Source organism: Haemaphysalis longicornis, unplaced genomic scaffold (genome assembly GCF_048455015.1).
Source record: "Haemaphysalis longicornis isolate Haplotype H1 unplaced genomic scaffold, Haemaphysalis longicornis Haplotype H1 scaffold_1, whole genome shotgun sequence".
Lineage (NCBI taxonomy): Eukaryota > Metazoa > Arthropoda > Arachnida > Ixodida > Ixodidae > Haemaphysalis > Haemaphysalis longicornis.
The window spans coordinates 409,121,542-409,145,740 of NW_027526203.1; the positions used below are offsets into that span (position 1 = coordinate 409,121,542).

General features: G+C 46.8%; 1 long non-coding RNA gene and 1 pseudogene across 1 annotated transcript in view; both read left to right on the plus strand.

Annotated features, from left to right (window-relative positions):
* The window catches only part of LOC144172476 (uncharacterized), an 86,295-nt gene that overhangs the window by 35,652 nt on the left and 26,444 nt on the right, over positions 1 to 24,199 (plus strand). The gene's annotated exons all lie outside the window — the stretch shown is intronic.
* Positions 108 to 24,199, plus strand: part of LOC144138334 (serine/threonine-protein phosphatase 4 regulatory subunit 3-like) — a 32,398-nt pseudogene continuing 8,306 nt past the window's right edge.

Below are 24,199 nucleotides of genomic sequence, written 5' to 3' on the forward strand. Positions count from 1 at the left end.
AGCGGGTTAAAAAAGGCAGTAGTGCTAGGCTTTGCACAGCGGTTACCGTTCTTCGAGAAGATGGGCTAAAGCTGCTCCTTTCCGATAAAGAAGGAGGATTTGTCGTGATGCCTCGAAGTCTCTACAAAGAAAAAGCAGATGCGGCCATCCGTGGTAACTTCAACGAAGTAAAAAGAGTGGTTCCTGCGAAGGTGAAAGCAAGGGCTGTACAGCTGTGCAAGAGAGCCGGACTTTCGAAGCTGGCATCCTCCGTGAAGGCCTGCAAAGAGATCAGTCTTTCGGCCTTCTTCAGTGCCAAGACCCACAAGGAACTATGCCCGTTCCGAGCCATTGTTTCTGAGCGGGGAACCTGGCAGCGAGAACTTGGTAGGTTTCTGCAAAGAAGCTTGTGTCTTCTTGAAGTCGACGACCCCTACCTCATTAGGACGCCAGGTACTGTCTCTGACTATCTCCGGGAGGAGTGTCCAGTGGGTGTGAGTGCGTTTTCCGTGGACATTAAGGACTTATATTATTCGCTGCCTCAGGAAGAAGTATGTACCGAAGTGAGCAATTGCATTGACAGATACGGGGCTATTAAGTTTCAGAACGCATGTGGAACCACTGTAGACAGGTTTTTAGAATTTTAAAGTTCTATATGTGTTGAAACTTTTGTAGAAGACGAAGAGGAAGCTCGCACCAAGCTCAACAGACACCTGGACGACGACGAAGAAGACGACCAGGCGAGGCATCAAGATGGCTGCTCACTGTACGGTTCTATGTAAATAGTGTAAATATATCAGCATTTCCCAGACGACCGCCTTTTCCTTTGCCTCCCTGGACGTTATTTCACATGGTGCCGAAACCCCGGACGTCAAGGGACACGACGAGGTGAGCCATGGAGCGGAATTTATTTCTTCGACCGCATTGCTCACCCCGAAGCGAAGAGGAGGCGTCGAAGCAGATGAACCGGCTGAAAGTTGTTCAGAAAAGCCTTGTAGAATTCAATCAGACGCTGATCGCCGAAATAACGCCCACTCTAGGAAAAACCAAAGACGTCGAGGCCGCAGTTTCGTTAGCCAGGCTTCAGCATAGCGCCGACCGACTACATAGAATCAATGAGATGCTGGAAGCTCTGGCTCGCGGAGACAAACGTGACGGCCAAAACGAAGACGCTCTGGAGTCGTTGAAAAAAGCGCGCAGAATTATTGAATTACTGGAAATAAAACTTAAGGAACGAAAGGAGAACGTACCACCCAAGAACGTTGCGATAGAAGAGCAAGACCAACCCGAAGGTGGATCGATTAGTACCACATACATTATTAAACCAAAGGAAGAGACCGGAACATACCGCGAACACGCTACTACAACGTCATCGATGGGTACAACAGTAATATACCATCGGCCCCAAGAATTTTCACCCATGGCTATATCGCCAGCTCGAACAAAGCCATACACCTCTATGAGCGGCCACGCAAATGAGAAGGCTCTTCGTGGGACCACTGTGAACATCTCGCTTGGATCTGAAGACGTCATGATGCCGGAAGTGCCAGAGCAGGAACGGAATGCAGGCCATTTATTGTTCCCGAAATCTATGACAACCACATCAGCACCAGACGATAACATCTCGGAAGACGCACCGACTTCGCAAGGTGTTACCAGCGAAGCCTCCGCCCTTGAGGTCTTTGAGAGCTCCCCTGCGGCTTCAAGGCGTGGTACAGACATTCTGCGAAAGGACCTTCATGAGGGGGCATATGTGGCGCTACATGAACATGGGCTAAGCGAAAGAGTTGAGATGAGTTCTACGAACGACAACCGAGATTCGTCACTACGAGGCAAGCCTGATCGTGTGACCGAGATGTGTGGCCGCGCCGGAGGTGCGTATGGCCCAAGACGTAAGCACAGCCTACTCACCGATTCACGCAGCACATTTTCCGAGATACCAAAGGAAACCACTCTCACGCCCCAAGATGTGCTTTCAGCTACGGCAGAGGCGGTAAAAGTGCATCAGCTTCACCTCTACGAAGGAACGGCCTCAAAAAACGATCTGGTTAATATAGCTGCCCATAAACGCACGGGCCATTCAACGGGGACTGCAGAACTTCACATTGGCCTAAAACCTACTGCAAAACACGGCACATTGTCAGGAAAGGGATCAAAGAAGAATTCTGATCAGATCATGATAAAGTCGACGATTAACCAGGCCAATGAACTGGTTCAGAGATCAAGAAAACACGCAAGAGGTGGTTCCATGGCAGTTTTCGCTGCACCCAACCTGAATATAGATGTTCCGAACGTAGGTGTTAGGTGCAAACACCGGACCTCGATGAAACAATATGCGAAGACTACGCGCACACCGCACTATGCAGCACAATATGCCTGTGGTTCATCGCCTGGCCTGATGGTCATGAAGAAACATAGGCCGAAAGTAAGGAGAAAGGCGAAGTCGAGAAGAAAGAGAAGGCCGAAAATAAGAAAAAAATGAAAAAATCGGACACGGACTGGACACCAACGGCAAACTGACTACAGGCACTGAACGGTCATATGAACTATTTGGGGCGGGAAGATGTTGAAACTTTTGTAGAAGACGAAGAGGAAGCTCGCACCAAGCTCAACAGACACCTGGACGACGACGAAGAAGACGACCAGGCGAGGCATCAAGATGGCTGCTCACTGTACGGTTCTATGTAAATAGTGTAAATATATCAGCATTTCCCAGACGACCGCCTTTTCCTTTGCCTCCCTGGACGTTATTTCACAATATGCAATCCACCTTCATCTGCCTGGACGATAAGCTTTTTATACAGCGGAAAGGTGTGTGCATAGGATCTTGCATCGCCCCTGTTCTTAGTGACATTTTATTAGCCAGCTACGACCGTAAGCTTGAGAGCAAGCTAAGTCAGACGAGCGCGGTTAAGGTGATGCGATATGTGGATGACTTTTTAATATTTTACAGCACTAACCCTTCTGACGAGCAGCTTGCTGCTAAGACTGTCTTTGACGTGTTTGTCGCAGAATTAAGCTGTTTTGAACTGACGACTGAGCACCCTTCAGATAACAAACTACGCTTCTTAGACTTTGAGCTCACGTACTTAGATAGCCATGTCTGTTGGCGTTATGCGCCAAGGTCTCAAAAGAGCCTTCTTCCTTTTTCGTCTGCCCACTCGAAGATTGTAAAACGCGGCATTGCAACAGCGTGCATGAAGGCGGCGCTAAGTAGGTCTTGTGACCACCAAGTTGATGAAAGTTTTCTGTCGCAAGTAGCACGCCTGAAGCTTGCAGGTTTTCCAGCAACGCTTTTGGCTAACATTGCTGAAAGCCTCTTAGCAGACCTTAAGAAAAAACGCTCAGTTGCCATACAATCGGAGACAAACTCGCAGCAAAAAATAGCCGTCATCCCATATGTGCACAAGGTGGCGCACAATCTCAGGAAGGTTGTCGGCAGGGCAGGCGTTAAGCTATTGTTTTCTGCCCAAACTAAGCTCGGTAGTCTGTGCCAGAAAGTGAATGGAGAGGGGAGGAGGAAAACAAGAGGATGTACTAAGAAACATAAGCAGAAGTATGTCGAATGTCGCCAAGGTGTAGTGTACAAAATTCCTCTTTCTTGCGGGAAATATTATATCGGCCAAACGGGGCGGTGCGCGAATGACCGCTTGCGGGAACATTCGAATAAGGTTAAAAAACAGGCTGCTGATAGTCAGTTAGCCATTCATTGTAAGAACTGTAAGAAATGCAAGTGCCACCCAATTTTTCAAGATACCACTTTCTTGTCAAAATACCGTGATGAATGCGCGCGTCTCATTTCAGAAGCCTATCACATCCACAACAGTGGCGAGGCATGTGTTAGCCTCCCCTCGATTTCCCTCCTTCCAAAAGAGATAAAATTCATGTCTGATTGATCGCCTCTTAGCCTCTGCGCAGGCTGAGTATTACAATCAATTTGTTTGTCATTGCCTAGTGATAATGGTGAAGTATATATGCTGACTGAAGAAATAAAACACATTTGGTTGTTAGTCAGCGCCGTGGTCCTGTGTCCTTTCTTGTCCTGTCCTTTTAGCGCTGTTTTTTCATTCGTAATCATGAACCAACCAGCCCAAATGCGTACGATAACAAGGTTCGTGAGAGAGAGAGAGAGAGAGAGAGAGAGAGAGAGAGAGAGAGAGAGAGAGAGAGAGAGAGAGAGAGAGAGAGAGAGAGAGAGAGAGAGAACTCTTTAATGTGGGCTGGACAGGTTAGCTCTGCTAGCGGCAGTGCTTGCTACGTCAGATGGGGATGATTACAATGCATTGAAATGAATGGGAGAGATCGGGAAAGCAGCAATAGAGTTCGTGGAGATATTTTCATCAAACTGTATGGCATACATTCCCTTTCTCAAAAAATGGCTTTCGTAATGGCTACTTGCAGGAAGGTGCATATCCTCAGTGTGCGCCATTTACTCAAATGCAAATACAATGAGAAGGTTTGTGGTACGCCGCTGCAAAACGGCACAGACAACGTTGTCCAGAGTACTCGAAGGCGGCTTTTGTGCCCCGAGTTTTTATCATAACCATCGTTATCCTAACGAACTGACTCTCAACGCGAACGGTTATGACACGATTACGGCGTTGAAGGCTCGATATACTCGCTAACGAACGCAATAAACAGTATGCGTGCCAGTTTTTAGCATAACAAAAATCGAAACCGATGAATACATCCAAGCAGCTTTTTGCTGTTTTCCAACCCCTTCATGCGTAAAGAACAAATCCAGGCCTGATGGCGTTCCATGAATTAAAGAAAATTACTCTAACCCTTTTGTCCTATACTGAGGACGTCGCCCACTAACCAGCTTGATTTCTATGTTAAATAAAGTTTTCTCCTCCTCCACCTTCGCTTCCTCCTTCTCTTAAGGGCAGTTTTACTACAAGGCATATTTAAATATGGGGAAGATATGGCTGTGGGAAATGTACCGTAAATATCCCTCCAGGTCTCAACATGCATACTCTTACAATATTTTTACAGAATACGTGACTAACATGCGCGCGCGCATGTGTGTGTGTGTGTGTGTGTGTGTGCGTGTGCGTGCGTGCGTGTGTGTGTGTGTGTGTGTGTGTGTGTGTGTGTGTGTGTGTGTGTGCGTGAGTGAGTGCATCTATGTGTGTGTGTGTGTGTGTGTGTGTGTGTGTGTGCGCGCGTGAGTGAGTGCATCCATGTGTGTGCGCGTGCGTGTGTGCTATGGCGGAAACATATTATGACTTCGCATTTGTAGAAACGCCGGAAACCAACCAGCACTAGCTCCACTCCGTACTGTCTTTTTACACTCCGTACTGACTTTTTATCAGGACAGAAAAACAGCAATGAAAAATGGGTGTGTCATTCTCTTAGGTCTCTATGATTAGGCTCGCACCTACAAATATCGGATGAGGTTGAAACCACGATTGCTTTGTGGATGAAGGGGTTATGGCGCCGTGCCGTGTATACGAGCACAGCCTCCGAGCTGGAACCGGCCATGTTACTGGTGTCTTGCGCAATCGCTAGCGTCATCCTCAATAAGCCCCCATACTGGTTAGAAGCCGGATATAAAACGAGCAAGCGCCTATACAAGCTGTAGATTTTTTTGCGCCGCATAATGCATGACGGCATTCTTCCAAGCCATGACAACGTAAAGTGACGTGATACAATACTTTAGAGCATTCGGCAAGGTTGCAAAAACTGTTGTACCTTACATACGATTACCGGAAATCGCAATGCCTCCTGCCAAAGCCGACAGCCCCGAGTGCCTGGGAATTTGTTTTGGTCTTGCATTTTCGCTGTTGTCGGTTATTAGCAGCTGACTGTTCCCTTTGTTCGAAAGATTCATGTATACAGGAGCTGACGCATAGCTCCGACTCTTCGCGCTCCGCACAGGACCGGCTTCTGAAGGAATGGGGCGACGCATGTTTGTTACGGAGTGGTATCAAAAACTATATTAAATCACGCCTTGGGCTAGTGTACGCGATTTTAAGGCTTTTATTATAACAAAAATTTCGCACACGCGAAATCTGCTGCGTACAAGCATCAAAAGTCAACCTAGCGCAAAGAAACAGCAAGGAGAGCGAGCGTGTGAAGCAGACCAAAAATGCGAGAATCCCTAAGCGGACGTCACAGAGACGCGATTCGCAGCGCCGCCCGTGGTCGCGCTCACCGCCAATACCACTGTTTTAAACGTTATTTTGGAAATTCTTCTGTTCACAGAATGCGCCGCTCAGATGTTAAAGACGTACGTACATGTGTGAAAGGGTTGCCGTGCCGCTTTTAGTCAGAGCTGCTTTTGTTGCTGATGGTACCAGTACCAGAGCATAAAAAAATCAGACATGTTACTGCAAATGAACGCACAGGAGCCCATTATTTATACTCAATCGAACCCATGACCCTACAGCGAATGTGCTGCTGAGCACGAGGTCGTGGGTTCTATTCCCAGCCGCGGCGGCCGCTTTTCTGATGGAGGCAAAAAGCAAAAACGCCCGTGTGTACGAGATTTTGGCGCACGGTAAAGATCCCCAGGTGGTTAAAATTAATCCGGAGCCCTCCACTACGGTACGCCTCATCGCCTGCATTGCGTCGGCACGTTAAACCCTTTCAATCAATCAAAACCTACAGCGAAAAAAAGAAACGAAAAAAAAAACGAAAGCCGTACGCTCGTCATAAGGGAGGTTTACGTCCGCAAGCCGTCGCTGTGAACGTCACGTTGAAATTACCTGGTCACCGCCTATTGATGGTTTGTCCGCTATCGTACTGATATGCAAGCGACATAGCACTCGCGAGTCGGCTCGCGCTCTTCCGCACGCTCGATGTGGTGCCATTTTCTAATCGCCAATACCCAAAGAAAACACTCCTACGGTGGTTGCAACAACCATTTCGCAACAATCATATTGCGGAAGACGTGGGCCTTCGGAAGTACGCTCCGGGTGTCGAGCAATACGGGGACGGCAAAACCCTCACATTTTCATTCGACAACACGATAATGATCAGCACCATCATCCAGCCTTGCAGAACGCTCCGGCACGCGATTGTGAGTTATATGTAAGGCTGATCGCGATAGTACGTATACGCAGCAGTTTTATCATGTAACGTTTTACGAAATTGCATTCGTGACTTCAGTGTCGTTATCGTTGTGTCCCGGTCGGAAATAGCGCATAAACAATTAGGGCAACTTGTTGCAGCAATTCGACCAGAGCGAAAAGAATCCGTCGCGAGCCTGTCAACCAATGCCCGACGCCATACATCGAGCGGTGCTTGCATGTCCAGCCCGCGCCAATGGAGCTTTCAAGGCGGGTAGCGCTTCGGTACGCCGCCCCTGCGCAGCAGATAACACTACTATTTGCAACGTACACTGTCTCCCCATCAACTGCAGTGGCTAGGGGAAAAGTAAGCCAGCCGCCATCCAGTACGCCGAGGTCCACCATCCCACTCGCTTGGCGATATTCTCCAGAACCTTTTACGCAATGCCACTGGCAACCTACTGCGCAAACCGGACAGCCGTGGAAAGTGCAATCGCCTCCCTCCAGTGGCGCATATACGCCCTGATACCGGTGACAAGAAACGGCCCACGCGCCACATAAAGGTACTTTCCCTCCACCTGCAGCCCCAGACGATCGTCGCCGTGTAAAGGCTCAAATTGGACTTTACCGAAGAGGCGCGTGGGTCATGAGTCGCTCCGTAATAGCTGACTACTACTGCTTAGTTTAGACCACGTGCGGTTCTTTAATGTACGACGAAAGTGGGTACACACGGGTGTTTTTGTTTTACTTCCCACGGGAAAACTGGCCTTTGTGGCCGCAAGTTCACGCCGCGACCTCATCTGAGCAGCATGATGCCTAATCCTCTTACCCCAGGTGATGTTAAGCTCAGATGGAGGAGAGGTGACAAAGCAATTTGCAACCGCGATACCGTTTCCCTCGCCACTCCGTGAAGCTTTTGAGCATCCAGTGAAGACGTCACACTGGACATGCTTAACAAGCCTACCATTCACAACACGTTTACACGCGCCATATTCGGATGAGGAAGGCGTCTTTTTTTTTTTTTGTCTCGCGGCATTATATCGCCCATGGTTGTTGAAGATATTGGAAGCCCTCTATTGAGGTAAAGATACCCTACAACACCGTAATTGTGGATCTTCAAGACCACCATCTTGCGTTTTCCTTTCTCAGCGCTTGCCTGGCCTTTATGAAACGTAAACTCGGTCGTCCAGCCGTCCTCGCGGATACTTGGGCAGGCGAGGATCGCCATCCCACGCCCATCCTGCACCGCGGATCTTCGCAGCCCGGACTATTACATTTCAGACAGAAAACCCCCGTGCAATTACCATTCTGTCCAAGTGGGAAGATGAGCCGTCCCAGAGGGTGCTCAAATCTGAGCGCCTCCATGTCGTACTCGGTGCCACTTACACCTGGCGCCGTTTGGAGCTCGTAATGCAGTCGGCGCACCTATCCCTTCCTTGGCGCCGCGGCACCTCCAGCGCCTGAAATGGGCGCGATGCTTCAAACAACGAGGACAGCGCCCAGCCAGCTAGCGCGGGGGACATAATCGTGGCCGACCAAATGGACTTCCTCCGCGAGATGGCGGTCATTCGTGGAATGATCGTTAGGGGAGTCTCGTTCATTTGGGACGCACGTAGTACATACACCTGTCGCCGGACGCTGGTCGCTCGAGGCGGTTTTGAGAGTTAGCGAGGCAGGAAAAATAAACAAGCATGGAAAACCCAGCTTGACGGCGCAAATATGGATGCACGCGTACGGTTCCACTCGATTAGAGGCTGTCGGGAAATTCGCCCGGTAATAATTGGCTTTTATGTAGTTTTGTGGCTTCCCGTGGCATATTTAAAAGACTACACTATAGTTCATTAGCGCCATCTAATCCCACGCCTCATGAAATTGCTGCGCGACAAAGCCCGAGCGCACAGGTGCGTGAAGCAAGTAGGCGTTGCGAGCACTTTTCGGGCATTATTGATTTGCTCTTAAGACAGAGTGGCGTGCAGTGGCGTAGGGTTAATCAACGAAAAACTAAACAAGAAGCACGCAGAGTACCGCGCCGTATTGACAGTGCAGTCCGCACTGTCTCCGTTTGAAGTATTCGCTTACTGTTCGTAACAACGTTTGTCCCCCCCCCCCCCCCCCCTCGTTCCAGGGAGATGGCATAGATAGTCTATGGGCCATCTGTTCGAAGTACACAAATCACACAAGCTTCTTCCACTCAATACAAACGCAGTGTATTGAGGTACAGTGATGACACTTGAAGTTTTTCAACGCAGTCTGTATTTCCTCGAGCTTATCTCATATCGTGGGTACGATGGCTTTGTGCTCTTAGAAAATGAATTTTCTCCGAGATAACCTGTCATACATGTTCCATTCGGGCCACTCAGTTTTCGTATGAAGTAAGCTCATCGTTGGCTGTTCATGAATGCCGCAGGGATGGCAGTTTCTAAGGCGCTGCTGAGCACGAGATGCGCGATTGCCGGCTGTCTTTCTAATGGAGGTGAAACGCCCGTGCTTACGAGCTATCGGCGCACGTTAAATATCGCCAGGACCCGCCGCGGTGGCTCCGTGGCTAAGGCGTTGCGCTGCTGAGCACGAGGTCGCGGGTTCGATTCCCGGCCGCGGCGCCCGCTTTTCTGATGGAGGCGAAAAGCAAAAACGCCCGTGTGTACGAGATTTCGGCGCACGATAAAGATCCCCAGGTGGTCAAAATTAATCCGGAGCCCTCCACTACGGCGCACCTCATCGCCTGCGTTGCGTCGGCGCGTTAAACCCCTCAATCAATAAATATCGCCAAGTAGCCTTCCGGTCAGGCGTACCTCGTAGCTCACGTGTAGCTTGGGTGCATGAATGCGTGCTGCGATGGGCCTTCTACGGATTGATTGATTGATTGATTGATTGATTGATTGATTGATTGATTGATTGATTGATTGATTGATTGAATTAATTAATAAACTTAATCGAAGACAGCAAGCGCGATGTTAGGGCATCCGCCTAATGAGAGGCGTCCTCAGTCCAGGATGCCTTGGAGGTGACCCGCTTGAGTTGCCCTCTCTACCAGCATAACAAAAGTAACCCGCGCAGTTACGCACAGGTAGCAGTTTTTAATTGAAAAAAAAAAGTTGGCGTCTGCCAAAGAACGCACTTGGAGAATCTTGCCAGTTAGAGTGCACAGCAGCGCATGCTAAACGAAGGCCATATGAAGCTGCAAATGGGACTTTTGTAAAAGTTATAAAAAAAAAAACAGCTTAGAAATGTAGAAGAGCTACCGAGTTCACATCCGCCTCAACAAAAGAAATTCAACAAACTTTTTTTTTTTTCGAATATAAAACAGACGAGCAACGCATCATGACTGCTGCGGATCAACTTGTGGTCAGCCGGAAATGTACATGCACATGCACTTCGATCTATTTTTGGCGCCAAATAATGTTATCGCTGGTGGTCAGTTGAACATGCGGACTCAACTGGAGCTTACTGGGACTCAACTGGGACTCAACTAAAAAAAACTGAATTTTGCCGTTAATAATGCTGGAGTACGGCGAATTCTAAAGTGAGTTCGCGAGAAAATATTTGACGCAAGTTCCGTCTGAGCATATTCGAACCCCATGAGCTCCCCGCTCGATTTCTTGTGTGCGCGCGCGTACGTTCGTTCTTGTCTTGGAGATTTTTGTCAGCGAGGGGAGATTTTAAATGCCGAATTTAATGTAAGTGCGTTATGTTAGCCTCGAAAATAGGCGAGGAGCTATTCACGACACATTGGACACACACGAAGAGGACGCAAAGTTTTTGTGAAGATTATCTGGTTTTATGTTGTGTATTTTGCGCGTAGTCTAAAATCAATGCGCAAACTATGGGAGCCCGGCGCCACATGTGACAACCATAAAATTGATTGCGAACGCTAAAAATAAGGGAATACAAGTTTGTTATAAACATATACAAGCCCAATTGTACCCATTCGCAAACTGGCTTTCAGTTTCTCTTTTGAAACGATCATGCTTAAGAAATGTTTAGCGTAGTTCACTTGAGGGTAAGATTTTCGTCCCATATTTTCCGCTTCGTTATCCCCGGGATCATTCCCAAAAAATGAGAAACAAGAACTTATTTAAATCAAGTTAAACTTCATTGAAGTTTTCGCTGGTCCATGCTATTGTAGAAAGAATAGAATCAAGCAATTCCATGCCTAACACAGCTCAAGCAAGCCAAAAACGTGCAAAAGACAGGGCAAATGGAGGCTCGCCCTACACCAGCTCTCACTAACTGCATGGATTTATTTATAACCACAATATATAAGCCCCCCTTTCCCCCACCCCCGCTATAAATGCAACATACATAAGGGGCCCCGAAAAAGTAAAAAAGGTCCCTCCGAGGGCGACTCAATGGATGCGAATAACATATTTACTCTGTACCATAAATACCCTCCCCATGACGGATCATTTGTCTCGTTTGAAATGAAACGAGTCTGTAGGACAAGACCCGTACGCGTTCATTTATATGAGCCTCAAGTCATGTCGGGCTTCCCTGGGCGAAGCCAACTAGTGCGCGCGGGGTAAATAGGAGAGTCAGCCGTGCGGACTCGACCCGGGATAGGCGACTGAAAAGGTCGTTTAGAGTATTTTAGACGGCACTGCTACGGACCGAGACGTCTCCGGCGCTGCTAGTGCGCACAATGCGGGACAGAAGAGTAGGATCGGACATGGCGAGCACTACTGTCATACACTGACACTGACACAGCACTACACTGTTATACACTACACTACACTGTCATACACTGACACAGCACCATCGACAGACAAGAAAATTACGGTGTGTAGTCCCCGATATTGCCACGAAAGAACAAGAAGCAACTGTGAGACACATTCAAATAACCCTTACCCATACCCAACTCGCTTACACGCCGCCCATGCCCACAATCAACGACCATCTCTCTATTTATTGGAACAGTGAGTGGGAGAGTGAGTATTCTGGCCAGCTCTTGTCCCGACACGCAGCTATTGCTTGCGGGAAGAGCGAAGACGGCCGGCCGCAACAACGGCTTCTTTGACTTAAGGCCTCGACCATGCATCTTTTCAGCTCTCTCTCTCTCTCTCTCTCTCTCTCTCTCTCTCTCGTCTTTTTTGTGCAGTTAATTCCATGCAATTGCATAAAAACCTGGGCACGGGTATTTCGAATGAAGAAAAACACTATGAACCTTTGTTATCTACTTTTGCTTTGACTCGAGTGCGCTCAGGGCTTCCTTCGCGATAAACGAAGTAGACATTCATGAACCTAGTCACAATGGCAGTAGTTGGGAAAATTGTTACCTCGTATTTTTATACAGCCCCTGGGACCCAGATTGGTCACAGACACTGCCGTAGCAGAAGCGTTTTTTTAACGGTATGACCACCCCTCCCCCAGCTGAAATAAACTAAAAAAAAAGCGACACCGAAAAATTGAAACAAAAAAAAACCTATATAAGGTGCATTTTTCCTTCCCTTAACTGGTCCGTTTCGGTTTGTCAGGGTGATTTTATCCCTATGCTGATTTTTTGGTCATTGTCTTGACCCTGCGAAAGAGGTGCTTCGATTGTGCCTCCAGTGATAATTTCAAATTCCCTTTTGGTGTGCTTAGCCCTTACAGCCCCTAAATATATATACACGTCACCAACGGAGGTTTAGATAAGTCCTCGACCTTATATGATGGAAAGTCGCCTCCTTGAGGTTTCTGGCCATACAGGACTATCTCTAATGAAGCCGCTGACTCACTAGCGAAAATAGCGTTGTCTGGCCCGTCGTAGAGGTCATTGGGCCAACATCGTTAATCACTGCGTCAAAGTATCGTACAATGCTAAAGCTTCAAGGACCGCAGGAATCGGTTTTGTTATCTTTGAGAACTTTTTACCGCCTGAAATTCTCCTGGAAATCCTAATGGTGGCCTTCACGTAACCTAGAGGTTATTCTATGCGCCCTTCGCTGTCGAGTTACCCGCCGCGGTGGCTGAGTGGCTAAGGCGTTGCGCTGCTGAGCACAAGTTCGCGGGTTCGATTCCCGGCTGTGGCGGCCGCTTTTCTGATGGAGGCGAAAAGCCGAAACGCCCGTGTGTACGAGATTTGGGCGCACGTTAAAGATCCCCAGGTGGTCAAAATTAATCCGGAGCCCTCCACTACGGCGTGCCTCATCGCCTGCGTTGTGTCGGCACGTTAAACCCTACAATCAATCAATCAATCGCTGTCGAGTTCCTTAGTCAAACAGGTACTTTTATAGGTTTTGTCTGGAATAAACTGCCCTTTGCAGTTATTGTAATAAAGACGGGTCAGTCACCTCACCATTACCTGTTATCCTGTCGACGATTTACAGCAGTTAGGCTGCTGCTCCTCGACGTTCCGCTTAGCAATCTTGCAATTGGCATAACAGCGCCGGCTTTACTTTAATTCGGGACTTTCGAAGCAGACTTCTGCCTCCGGAATGAATGCCCTGCCCTCCTAAGCTTCATTGAAAAATTCTGATCGAGTCACTTTGTAACTGGTTACTTTTACTCTCGCAACTGATTTTTTATCCCTTTAACTGTTATATCTCGATTATGATTTTAAAATGCTGTCCAACCCCCCCCCCCCCCCCCCCCCACCAATTATCTTTATACAGAGTAGTGTAACCAGATAACATACTTTTGGTCCCTTACTTCAACCACTGACTTTTGGCCGATCCGCTAGTTAGTTATGCTCCATTCCTAGGGGAACAACAACACGATGTAGCAGTGAAGATACCTTTGATAACAACTGATACAGTCGCACAGACCTCCCACACCACTCGCCCCGTGGGATCGACCCCCGCTAGTAGAATCGACTTTATCAAAAGCCACAAATCGAACCAGCACAAGCGGCGCATTAAACAACTGCAGGCCAGTCGTCTTGAATGTGAAATGGACTGATACGCAGATGCAAGCCTGACTACCACCACCACCGGTGTTGCATGAACGTTCCGGGAACTCCCAGCCCTCTCTGGCTACCACACCCTACGAAATGACCACCTTACCACCCTTGAAGCCGAACTCCACGCTTACCTATCTTCCCTCAACTTCTTCAGCCATGACTACGACGACCTTCTGCCTACTCACATTCGCCTCCTCACCGATTAATGTTTAAGTTATTGAGGAGATACGGGCGCATACTTCCCCGCAGCCGTTAACTCATGAAATTATTCTTCATGTCGAGGAGGAGGAGGAACAACTTTATTGAGCATTTAATAGTAGCGCTTAAGCGCTAGATGGGGTGGTTGCCTCTTCTCGGGTACCCTATGCTTCCAGTGCCTCCTGGCCCCTGGTGATCAGTGTTTGCTGGTCTTCCAAGGTGGGGCTGGACAGCAAGATCTCCCATCGCTCGGTAAGGGACGTCCTTAAACGCACGGGAACTCATGCTCGCCATGAATGGATTCCAGGTCAGGAGAACTCTTCCTCAGGAAATCAGGCGACCAACGTGACCGCACAGGAGAGTGCCAGATGATTCCTTCCACTGACTCGCGGAGCTGAACACGACCACATAACCCCTGGCGGTGATACATGCGGCACGAAAAGGACAAAAAAGATCGCCTCAAGAGGGTTACCCCAGAGGACCCCTCGTGGCCCTACCTCCACTTCCTCGATTCGGTGAAATGTTCATCAATAAGCTATTCGCTGATGCAGACCATAAACCACAAACATTAGGCAATCTACATCCACGTTGGCCCTATCCCAATAACTGCGCACCCTCCACACTCCACCATCTCACGTAGACCTGTTCTACTGTCGCCTCTTATCGAAGTTTTTCCGCCCGTTTGTCGGCCATGGAAACCATTCCCACATACACCCCCACTAACTGGATCCGGACACACTTCATAAAATATCCATTTATTTCCTTAAATGCTGCCCAGCACGCGTACTGGGAACGTTTGGTCTGAAATCTTCAATACGACCTTCAAGACCGAACCATCAGTGAAAAGAGACACATTCACGGTGCCCATGGAGAACTCGCACCGTCGCAGCTTTTATTGTGTTGGCTGTATTTATCCCAAACCCCGTTTCTAATCACCCCTTCCCCTACTTGGACCACGGGTCCTCCTGGTGCATATTAAAAATGCTACTACTACTACTACTACTACTACTACTACTACTACTACTACTACTACCACCACCACTACTACTACTACTACTACTACTACTACTACTACTACTACTACTACTACTACTACTGATAAGTATCGTCAGTGGAAGCCACAATGCTTTCGCTTTCAAAACGTGTGAGTAGACTTAGGTTGAACTTTTTTTCTTCCGTTACTCCCTGAGTGTTACTGTTTTAATCACGTTGTTCCCGGAGCACGCTGTTTCGACACCAATCTGATCATTTAAACGCGGACGATATCCTCAGACAGCTCACGCGGACGTTTCAGAAGGCGTGGCACATCGATTATCGGGCTCGCGTAAGTTGGACGGGTTAACTGATTAAAAAATAATAATCACGAGGAAAGAATCAATCGATTAAATTGGGAGGTTCGTCGCCCGATTGTCCTGCCCTACTTAAATAATTTAACACAACTCAGTTCTCTTACACAAATGGTCTTTGCAAAACGTAGGTATAAAAAGAACCACAGCGTGAATTTTCCCTTTTTTTCGTTGCCATAACGCCATAATTTGGTGCCCAGATTCATATCGATATTATTCTACGATATACCAGAGCTGCTTTCAACCCCTATTCTTCGGTGATATATCAAAAAGGGACAATGCGAGAGCACAGGAAGGTAGTTGATTAAAGATCCAGCCTCTATTCATTACCGCCATGACTAATGGCGGGGCTTCCGAATTCATTAATATTTATCAACTGTCATTTAGCTCAAACAAAATAAAAGTAGCAGCTTTAGTTATTAACTGTGCGTTCCGTCCGAAAAGGAAATCTGCACGTAGAGTTCAGAAGGCGTCTCGTACGATTTTTTTTACTCATTGTGCAGCCTATGAGGGATGTTGTAGAAGTTGGTAGGATGCAGTGGGTACAACCGCGTTATAAAAAGAAAATTAGATGGTTTTCTATGTCAGAAAAAAATTCAGCAAAGGGATTGAGAGCTGGTTGGGGCGGAGACTGCTTTCCATTTCTCCTTTGTGTCCGAAAACAAACTATACTTGAATACATTAACACGGGTAAAATGCGGGGTAACGTTGTGGGGTGAGAACCACGCGTAGTGTATGATTGAGCAAAGGTTGTGTCATAATTATTAGAAAGGCGGCGGCACGAGTTGATAAGGCGATAAACAAATTTCAGCGATTCGGCACCGTTTAGCTAGTAGTATTTGTCCCAAAACGACAGTTCTATAATGAGCGAAAATTCCAAATAGAAATCAGAGCAGATACAGCCAACGACATTCTTTTAGGCGGAGTCAATCTGGCTTATCTGGCATAGCGTATACAGGTTGCGAACGGGCCAGCTTTCAGAACTAAATACTAAATATGAAATATACAGTATAAAAAGGTAAGATGTAAAATAAGAAATAAAATATCAATAAAACATGTAGGCGCGAGCAAAAGTGCATGTAAATTTACGAAACCGCGACAAACAGAAGACAAGAATGTATCTGTTGATAAAAATATTTTGTTAGGTAGTTCTAAAATAGAATATGTTACCACTTTTAAAATTCTCGGAGTCATCTTTTTTGGAACGTGTGACCAGGGATGATCATGTAAATTACATTACGTCAAAACTGTCAAGGATTGCAGGATTAATCTATGTTTAGAGACTCTCTTCCACCTAACCTAAACCTTTTGTATACTACACCATATTTTGCTCCTAAATCACTGTCATTTAGTCTAGGGAAGCACCACTTTGACAAACCTACAGAGAATACATGTTCTGCAAAAAAGAATGCTGGAAATATAGATAACGTTCCGTTCGACCAACCCTCTCTCTCGCTCTATCAGAAATGCGTTACTATAAAACTACAAAATTTATACATATACAGCCTGTATAAATTGATAAAAAGGATGAAATGGATAAAGGGATTCAAAAAGTAACACTACCTTTTTTGCTGAGTTGGCTTGATTGCGTGACAAGGCAATCGCATACCAAACATGTAATGTCGAAAATTGGGCTGTCCCCTCATGTAGAGCGCATTCCGGGGCACAAATGCTTCAACAAAAACTTCCATAGGTCTTAAACTTTCTAGCAAATTACTGCATTTCAATTGAAAATATGTGAAAAAGAGATTTACGTTTATTTTTTCTAACAGCAAACTGCAATATTATCCTTTTTTTCTGACTGGTATTTCTTTTGTTTCCTTAGTATTGACAAGATGCGGCAACAGATTACGATATTCCCAAGGGGCCTTAGGTGTCGTTCCCTGGGGGAAAACAAACACGCTTTTTTTTTCAAACATAATGGACCTTTTTCCAGTAGGGATCTGCGCAAGCGCGGGCTGCCGGTCCGCCATTCTTGGCAGGCGCCTCAGGCAAAATAAACAAAAGGGCGCCCCTCAGTTCTCTGCTTAGGTCTTCTTTTTTCTCTCTCTGTTTAGCCACCTCGTATTGGGTTCGTACGTGCACACAATAATGGCTTTCTAAGAAAAGGGGCAAAGACGTTTGAGGCTGACCACGCTGCCATCACATGGCTGCCAGTGAGGGGGTAACGAAAATGAAAAAAAAAAACAGAAAAGGGGCGCTTCGAACACTGCAGATTAGTCACGGAACGTGCGCCTGCTTTCATGACATTCATGTGAAAGGTAGGGGTGACGGGTGAGTGCGGGAGAGACTGCAGTTCCAGGATATTTTGTGCACGAGTTCTCCGAAAGCTTAACAATGTTGGGGGAGTGCCTTACTGCCATTTTTAGTTCGCCGTGGTGGCCGCCAGAGGGACCGGTACTGGAAAAAGGTCCATTGTATTGTTGGAACACCCTTTCTTTTACTTAGTGATTGTACTTACAAATATAGCGCTATTTTACTGAACTGTCTCAGTGCACTGTTCTGTCACTGGTGACGGGTCTTATAAGCTATTCATTAAGGTTGACAAGGTTGACTATACCTATGTATCTTTATATATATATATATATATATATATATATATATATATATATATATATATATATATATATATATATATATATATATATATATATATATATATATATCAGCATGTGTCAATGTTCATATGAGAATATATTTTAATTTCATTTTATTTTGTGCCGAAAAACGGTTTGTTTTGGCTACTCTGTCCACCTTGATTTTCCGCACCTGTGTATTTGTCCGCGTGGAAGGAGCGTGTCAAGCTGGTTTATCATGCTGCTAAGCCCAACGACGCGGGTTTGATTCCCGGTTGCGGTGGCCGCTTTTCTGATGGAAGCAAAAAGCGAAAACGCCCGTGTGTTCGAGATTTCGGGGCACGCTAAAGATCCTCAGGTGGTAAAACTTAATCCCGAGCCCTCCACTACGGCGCGCCTCATCGCCTGTATAGCGTCGGCGCGTTAAAACCCTACAATAAATCAAATCATCATCAAACATCTAGCGGGTTAACCGACTTTTTTACTATCCTCCCTCATCAAATGGATAAAAATAAAGGCATCATCATCATCATCATCATCATCATCATCATCATTATTATTATTATTATTATTATTATTATTATTAGTGCTCCAGCACGAAGGCCTCCGCTGTTCCTGGGCACTATAATAAACATTGATTGATTGATTGATTGATTGATTGATTGATTATTATTATTATTATTATTATCTTTTTTAGCTGTACCCACGTTTCCTCCACCTGTGTTTTGTTTGTCATTTTCACTACTTCAATTTGTATGTGTCTTGTCGCTTGTTTGTTTCTTGCAATATGTTTCTTGTGTTTTTTTCTTTTTCTGTAACTATCCGTGCGCCAGCACTCAGGCCTTTGGCTGTTCCCGGGCATGCAAATAAACATGACTGATTGATTGATGGATTATTATTATTATTGTTCTTAAAAATGGCGCCCAGCAAGGATGCGTGTGTTCTGTGCTCCTCCGTCTTTTACGGGAAACACAAATTTCTTCGTTGCGGTGAGTGCAACAGGCGTGCTCACGCAAAGTGCATACGTTGCCGGACGAGGACCTCTAGTCAATTAAGTCTGGTGCGGGGTGCTTCGTGTGTAATGCCTGCAAGTCTGCCTCGTCACCCAGTGTGCTCGCTAGCCCTAACGACGACTACGGCGTCCCTTTGGCAGCGGCCTTTCGTTGACCCCTTCCGGCACAGCCACCGCGAGCCAACCCGCTGACCTTGGCGCCGAGCTGCTGTCCCTGCGCACCCTTCTCGTAAACGCCCTGGAAGGAATTTACTTTATTTCCGAACAGGTTGCCAAGTTGGGGGAGGAAAACGAGCGGCTTCGCCGCGACAACGCGACAAAGGCTGATGTTCACGCCGATGTAGTGAAGAGCCTGCGCCAGGAGGTGCGTGCACTGCGCGCTGATTTGACTCGGTTGAGTGGCGCGCCTCCCTCCCTCTCTTTCTAGCCTAGTTCCCGCCGCTCCAAGCCGTGTTGACCGCGGAAACAACCCCCCCCCCCCCCCCCCCCCACCCCCCATTCCGCTGACGCAGAGCACTCCGCCTTCTGCATCGCCTCTCTAAGCCGATGCCAGCTCGAAGGTGGTTTCTTCGGAATCCCGTCGCCAGGGCAACCCTCGCCTTGACGTACCACCGTACCACCGCACTCCCAAGAACTCCGTACCGTGTCCACTGGCTGTTGGTGTCTCCGAGGCATCTGGACTGGTGGCTGTCAGTCGTCGCAGGCCCAAAGAAGCTGTGTTTGTCACTAAATTGTTTCCGTCTACAACTTCGGCTCAAGTTTTTGCGCGCCTGTCCGGCGTGGGGGCCTCCCCGATTGTGTGCAAACGTTTGAAGACGAAGCACGACTCTTACGCCTCTTTCTACGTCGCCGTGTACGACGCGTGTTTTGAGCGGCTCAAACACCCTGCACTCTGGCCTTGTCACTGTCTCTTCAAGCCCTTCCGTGGTGATTTGCAAGAGAAAATGATTCATGCTGAGCAACAGGGACTCGATGATGATGGCAAGTAATAATAGCTTTGATTGCTTTTATCAGAACGTCCGTGGACTTCGCGCTAAGACAGCAGAATTTTTTTCAAATGTTGTTTCTTCTTGCTGGCCTGTAATTATTCTGACTGAAACTAGGTTGTGCACCGATATACGTTTTAATACCTTGTTCCTTCCGCGTTACTAAGTTTTCCGGCATGACCAAGATCCTCTGTGCGGTAAACGACGGGGCGGTGGTGTGCTTGTTGCCCTACATGACTCCATCAAGTGTAAACGCCGCCTCGACCTTGAATTAGAGAGTGAGTGCATTTGTTTAGAGGTGTTTTGTGATCGGGGCGAACGCCTCTTAGTGTGTACATACTACATTTCCCCCGAGACACATGCTACTGAGTTTCGAAATATCCTAAACACAACACAACCTAAACACAAACTACTGTAACATCTATCAGTGATCACCGTTTCCTGGTCACTGAGGGCGTTAACGCACCAGGAATTTCATGGGAGACTCAGCTGGTCAGTCAGGCGTCTCATCCAATATCTTAGAAGGCTGGCTTTCTACTTGATTTAATTTCTTTTATCTCATTAGGAATGTGGGAACGTCTTAGATATGTGTCTGACTAGCTTGAAAGCTGTCGACGTCTCGCGCAGCAATACTAACCTTGTAACACCTGACAAGTTTCATCCTCCATGACATATTTCATTGCATAACGTATCTCTCCTTCATCACAGTCCCCCTGTTTGCACACCAGGAAGCAGTAGTTACAACTTTGCTCGTGGGGACTACATTGGTTTATTTCACTTTCTTGGAACATTGACTGATCGCCAATAGCTATCCTCAACGACGTTGACAAACACATTTTTTTACTGAAGTACTTCACAATGGCTTGAGTAGCTTTCCTCCCCCAAAAACCGAAAAGAAAGGCCATTTTCCGCGTTGATTTTCTGTTAAATATAACGAGCTTTGGGGAGGAAAAATCGAGCGCACAAGCAAGCTAAGAAAACGGGGCAAGAAAGGCGGCGGAATGCGTTTCGTCAACTCAGATCTCTTTGTAAATGTCTGGTTAGGCGCGATAGGTCTAGTTACATTGCCGTGGTTGCGGCTGATGCAACACGCAATGCTAAAGCTTTCTGGGGCCACGTCCGTTCTCAAACCTCTAAAAATTCACCTGGGAACATAAACCTCATCGATGAACGAGGAGAGAGCATATCGGACGCTGCCAATGCCTTTGCGCGACAATTCCGTTCCGCTTATGGCAAAAAAAGTGCAGCTTGCCCCCCTCAAATGTCTCTAGGTTACTATAAATGCTCATAAGTGTTGCTTTCCGAAAGCCTCGTTTCGAAAGCTCTAAAACAATTAAAATCGTCATTTTCGCGCGGCCCTGACAGCATTCCTTCTGCTGTACTGAAAGCGTTTGGTGATATCCTTGTTCCAGTCGTGACGTCTACATTTCAAGCTTCTCTCAAGTCTGGCAAGTTCCCCGCTCGTTGGAAGAATGCAAAGGTTGTTCCAGTATTTACGTCAGCGTCAAAATTGGACCCCCCGAACTACCGACCGATATCTATTCTATATGCGGCTTCTAAACTGTTTGATTCCATACTGCACAAACTACTCACGTTCGGTATAAAAACCACATTATACCTGAACAGCATGGCTTTTTCGCGGGGCGATCGACCACTACCAATTTCGTCAACTTTATGCTGCATGCTTCGGAAGCTGTGCAAGGGAGAGGTCAACTTGATGTCGTCTACTTTGATTTGAACAAGGCTTTTGATGTCGTCTGCCACGAGCTCTTCTTCAAAAAGCTGTCTTAGCCTGATATTTAACCATCCTTCATATCCCTTATATGCAATTATTTAAGTGATAGGTCATGTTTCGTGCGTGTAAATGGGCAGTCTTCTATTTCCTTTGAGGCCACCAGTGGTGACCCTCAGGCCTCAGTTCTCGGGCCACTTCTGTTCTCAATCTTTATAAATGATGTCTTAACAGTATTTAATGATGGTAATTTTCTTTTATATGCCGATGATGTAAAAATATTTAAGTCCGTTTCCAACTCTGCCAGCTGTACCACTCTCCAGAGAGCAATCTCGTCCTTTTCGCATTGGTGCTCGTGGAACAAACTCGTAATCAACACATCTAAAACTAAGGTAATGACATACACAAGAAAGACTGACAACATCTTGTTCTCCTATAACATCAATGGTGAATTACTACCACGTGTGATAGAGGTTAATGACCTAGGTGTCACTTTCGACAGTAAACAGAGCTTCTCTCCACATATCCAGGTAATTACTCGTAGAGCTCTTCGATCGCTTGGCGTTGTGTGTCGCGTGTCAAAGGAGTTCAAGGAGGCAAATTCTCTTCTCGAGCTCTACACAACTATATCTCGCCCTCAGCTTGAGTATGCGTCTGCTGTCTAGAATAGCACGTGCAAAACAAACCGTACACTCTTAGTCAATTCCTGGTTATACGACCCGCACGCACGCGGGCCGCCGCGTCAATTTAAAGGCGCTTACAAAGCGGCGGTTCAGGCGGCCTCCAGCGCAAGCGGCCCTCCAAACACGCGGCCCACCGAACACGCAGCCCGGCGTTTAAGCGGCCCTCTTGAGGGCCACCTAACCAGAGGGCCACCTAAACCCCTAGCCGTGTATTCGGCGGGCCGCTGGCCGTAATTTTTCTAATGCTACTCTATTTCCGCTAATCTATGCTAATGCTATGCTATGCTATGCTAATCTATTTCCGCTAATAATGCTAATCTATTTCCGCTTTCGAAGCGGCCCCCAAAACATACGGCCCCTCAAATAAGCGGCCTTGTTGCTTTTCTCAAAAAAAAAAAAAAAAAGAAAAAAAAATCTACTCGGCCAGAATTGATTTCATCAGTTTTTTTTCGTCGCATTGACAGGCCAAACCCGGCACCCCGTGACAAATGCTCGAACACATGTTACATCATACGAGGCATGTAAGCACATAGACGTAACCCTACGGAGAATCGAACCTGTGTCTACTACAACACATCAAGAGGCGGATATCATAACCACTGCGCCACGCCCCACGGGCTGCTGGGGAGTGCAAACATGGGCTTATAAGTATTCTGCATGCTGTTGCGCGTCAAGCAGGAGTCTTAAATAACACATTCGGCGGCGAGTGGCTTTCTTATTCATACCCGTTCTTGAATCGCTCTACCAAAGAGGCATAATACTACGGTTTGCGGCAATTTAAGTACATTGGCACGAGCGGAAACCTTTTGTCATGCTGTGCGCCCGTTCCAAAAGTATGATGCACCGTGCGGGGATTTATTCCATCGATGCAAACGGAATTTGTAACAGTTATGTCTGCCTTGTTACCAAAAGTATTCTCGGCCATTGGGGGAAAGTGCCCCCTATGACAATACTTGCAAAAAACTAACACGTAAGGCGCACTGTTGTACTGAAAATAAGAGCTGTCTCGTCACGAGTGGCAAGTATACCAAGCATGAAATGGTCTACTGATTTTTCTCTGCTCGTCGTCGCTCTTCTGATGGTGCGGTTACATGTCTTGACCTTTGTTTTTGTAATAGGGGGGGGGGGGGGGGTGGTAAATTACGTATCTGGTAATGTAATGAACCAATATTAAATCACTCATACCTAACATTGTGTCGCGACGCCTGCTGCGTTGACGCCCAGGTAAAGAGCCGTTGGAAGGCCAGATACTGCGTTTTCTTTTATGAATCGCGAGCACACAAAGAATATCTTAGCGTTTTCTCGCGCAGACCGGATAAGCGCTAGGCCGTGTAACTTGTAACGCCCTGCATTTCCAGAAAAATGCAGGTTTCGCGGAAGTTCCACCTTTGATCGTTACAATATCGTAAATGAAGATTATTGGTCAAACGAAATTTTGAGAAACTAAAAATTAAGAAACATAAAAAATGACAAAAAATGGCGAACCGTATAATGCCCTGCATTTCCACAATAATGCAGATTTAGCGGAAATTCCACTTGTAATCGTTATCATAGCGTAGATGGAGATACTTGGTCGAACAGAATTTTGAAATACTAAGGAACACGAAAAATATAAAAAAATACCGAAAATGCTGAGCCTTTAACGCCCTTCATTTACAAAAAAAGAAATTCAGATTTGGCGCAAGTAACACCGTTGATCGTTATAATAGGGTAAATGGAGATAATTGGACGGACAGGACATAGAAAAACCAAGAAAATTCGCCCAAAAAACTCACTCTAAAGAGAAGCGGCATAAGA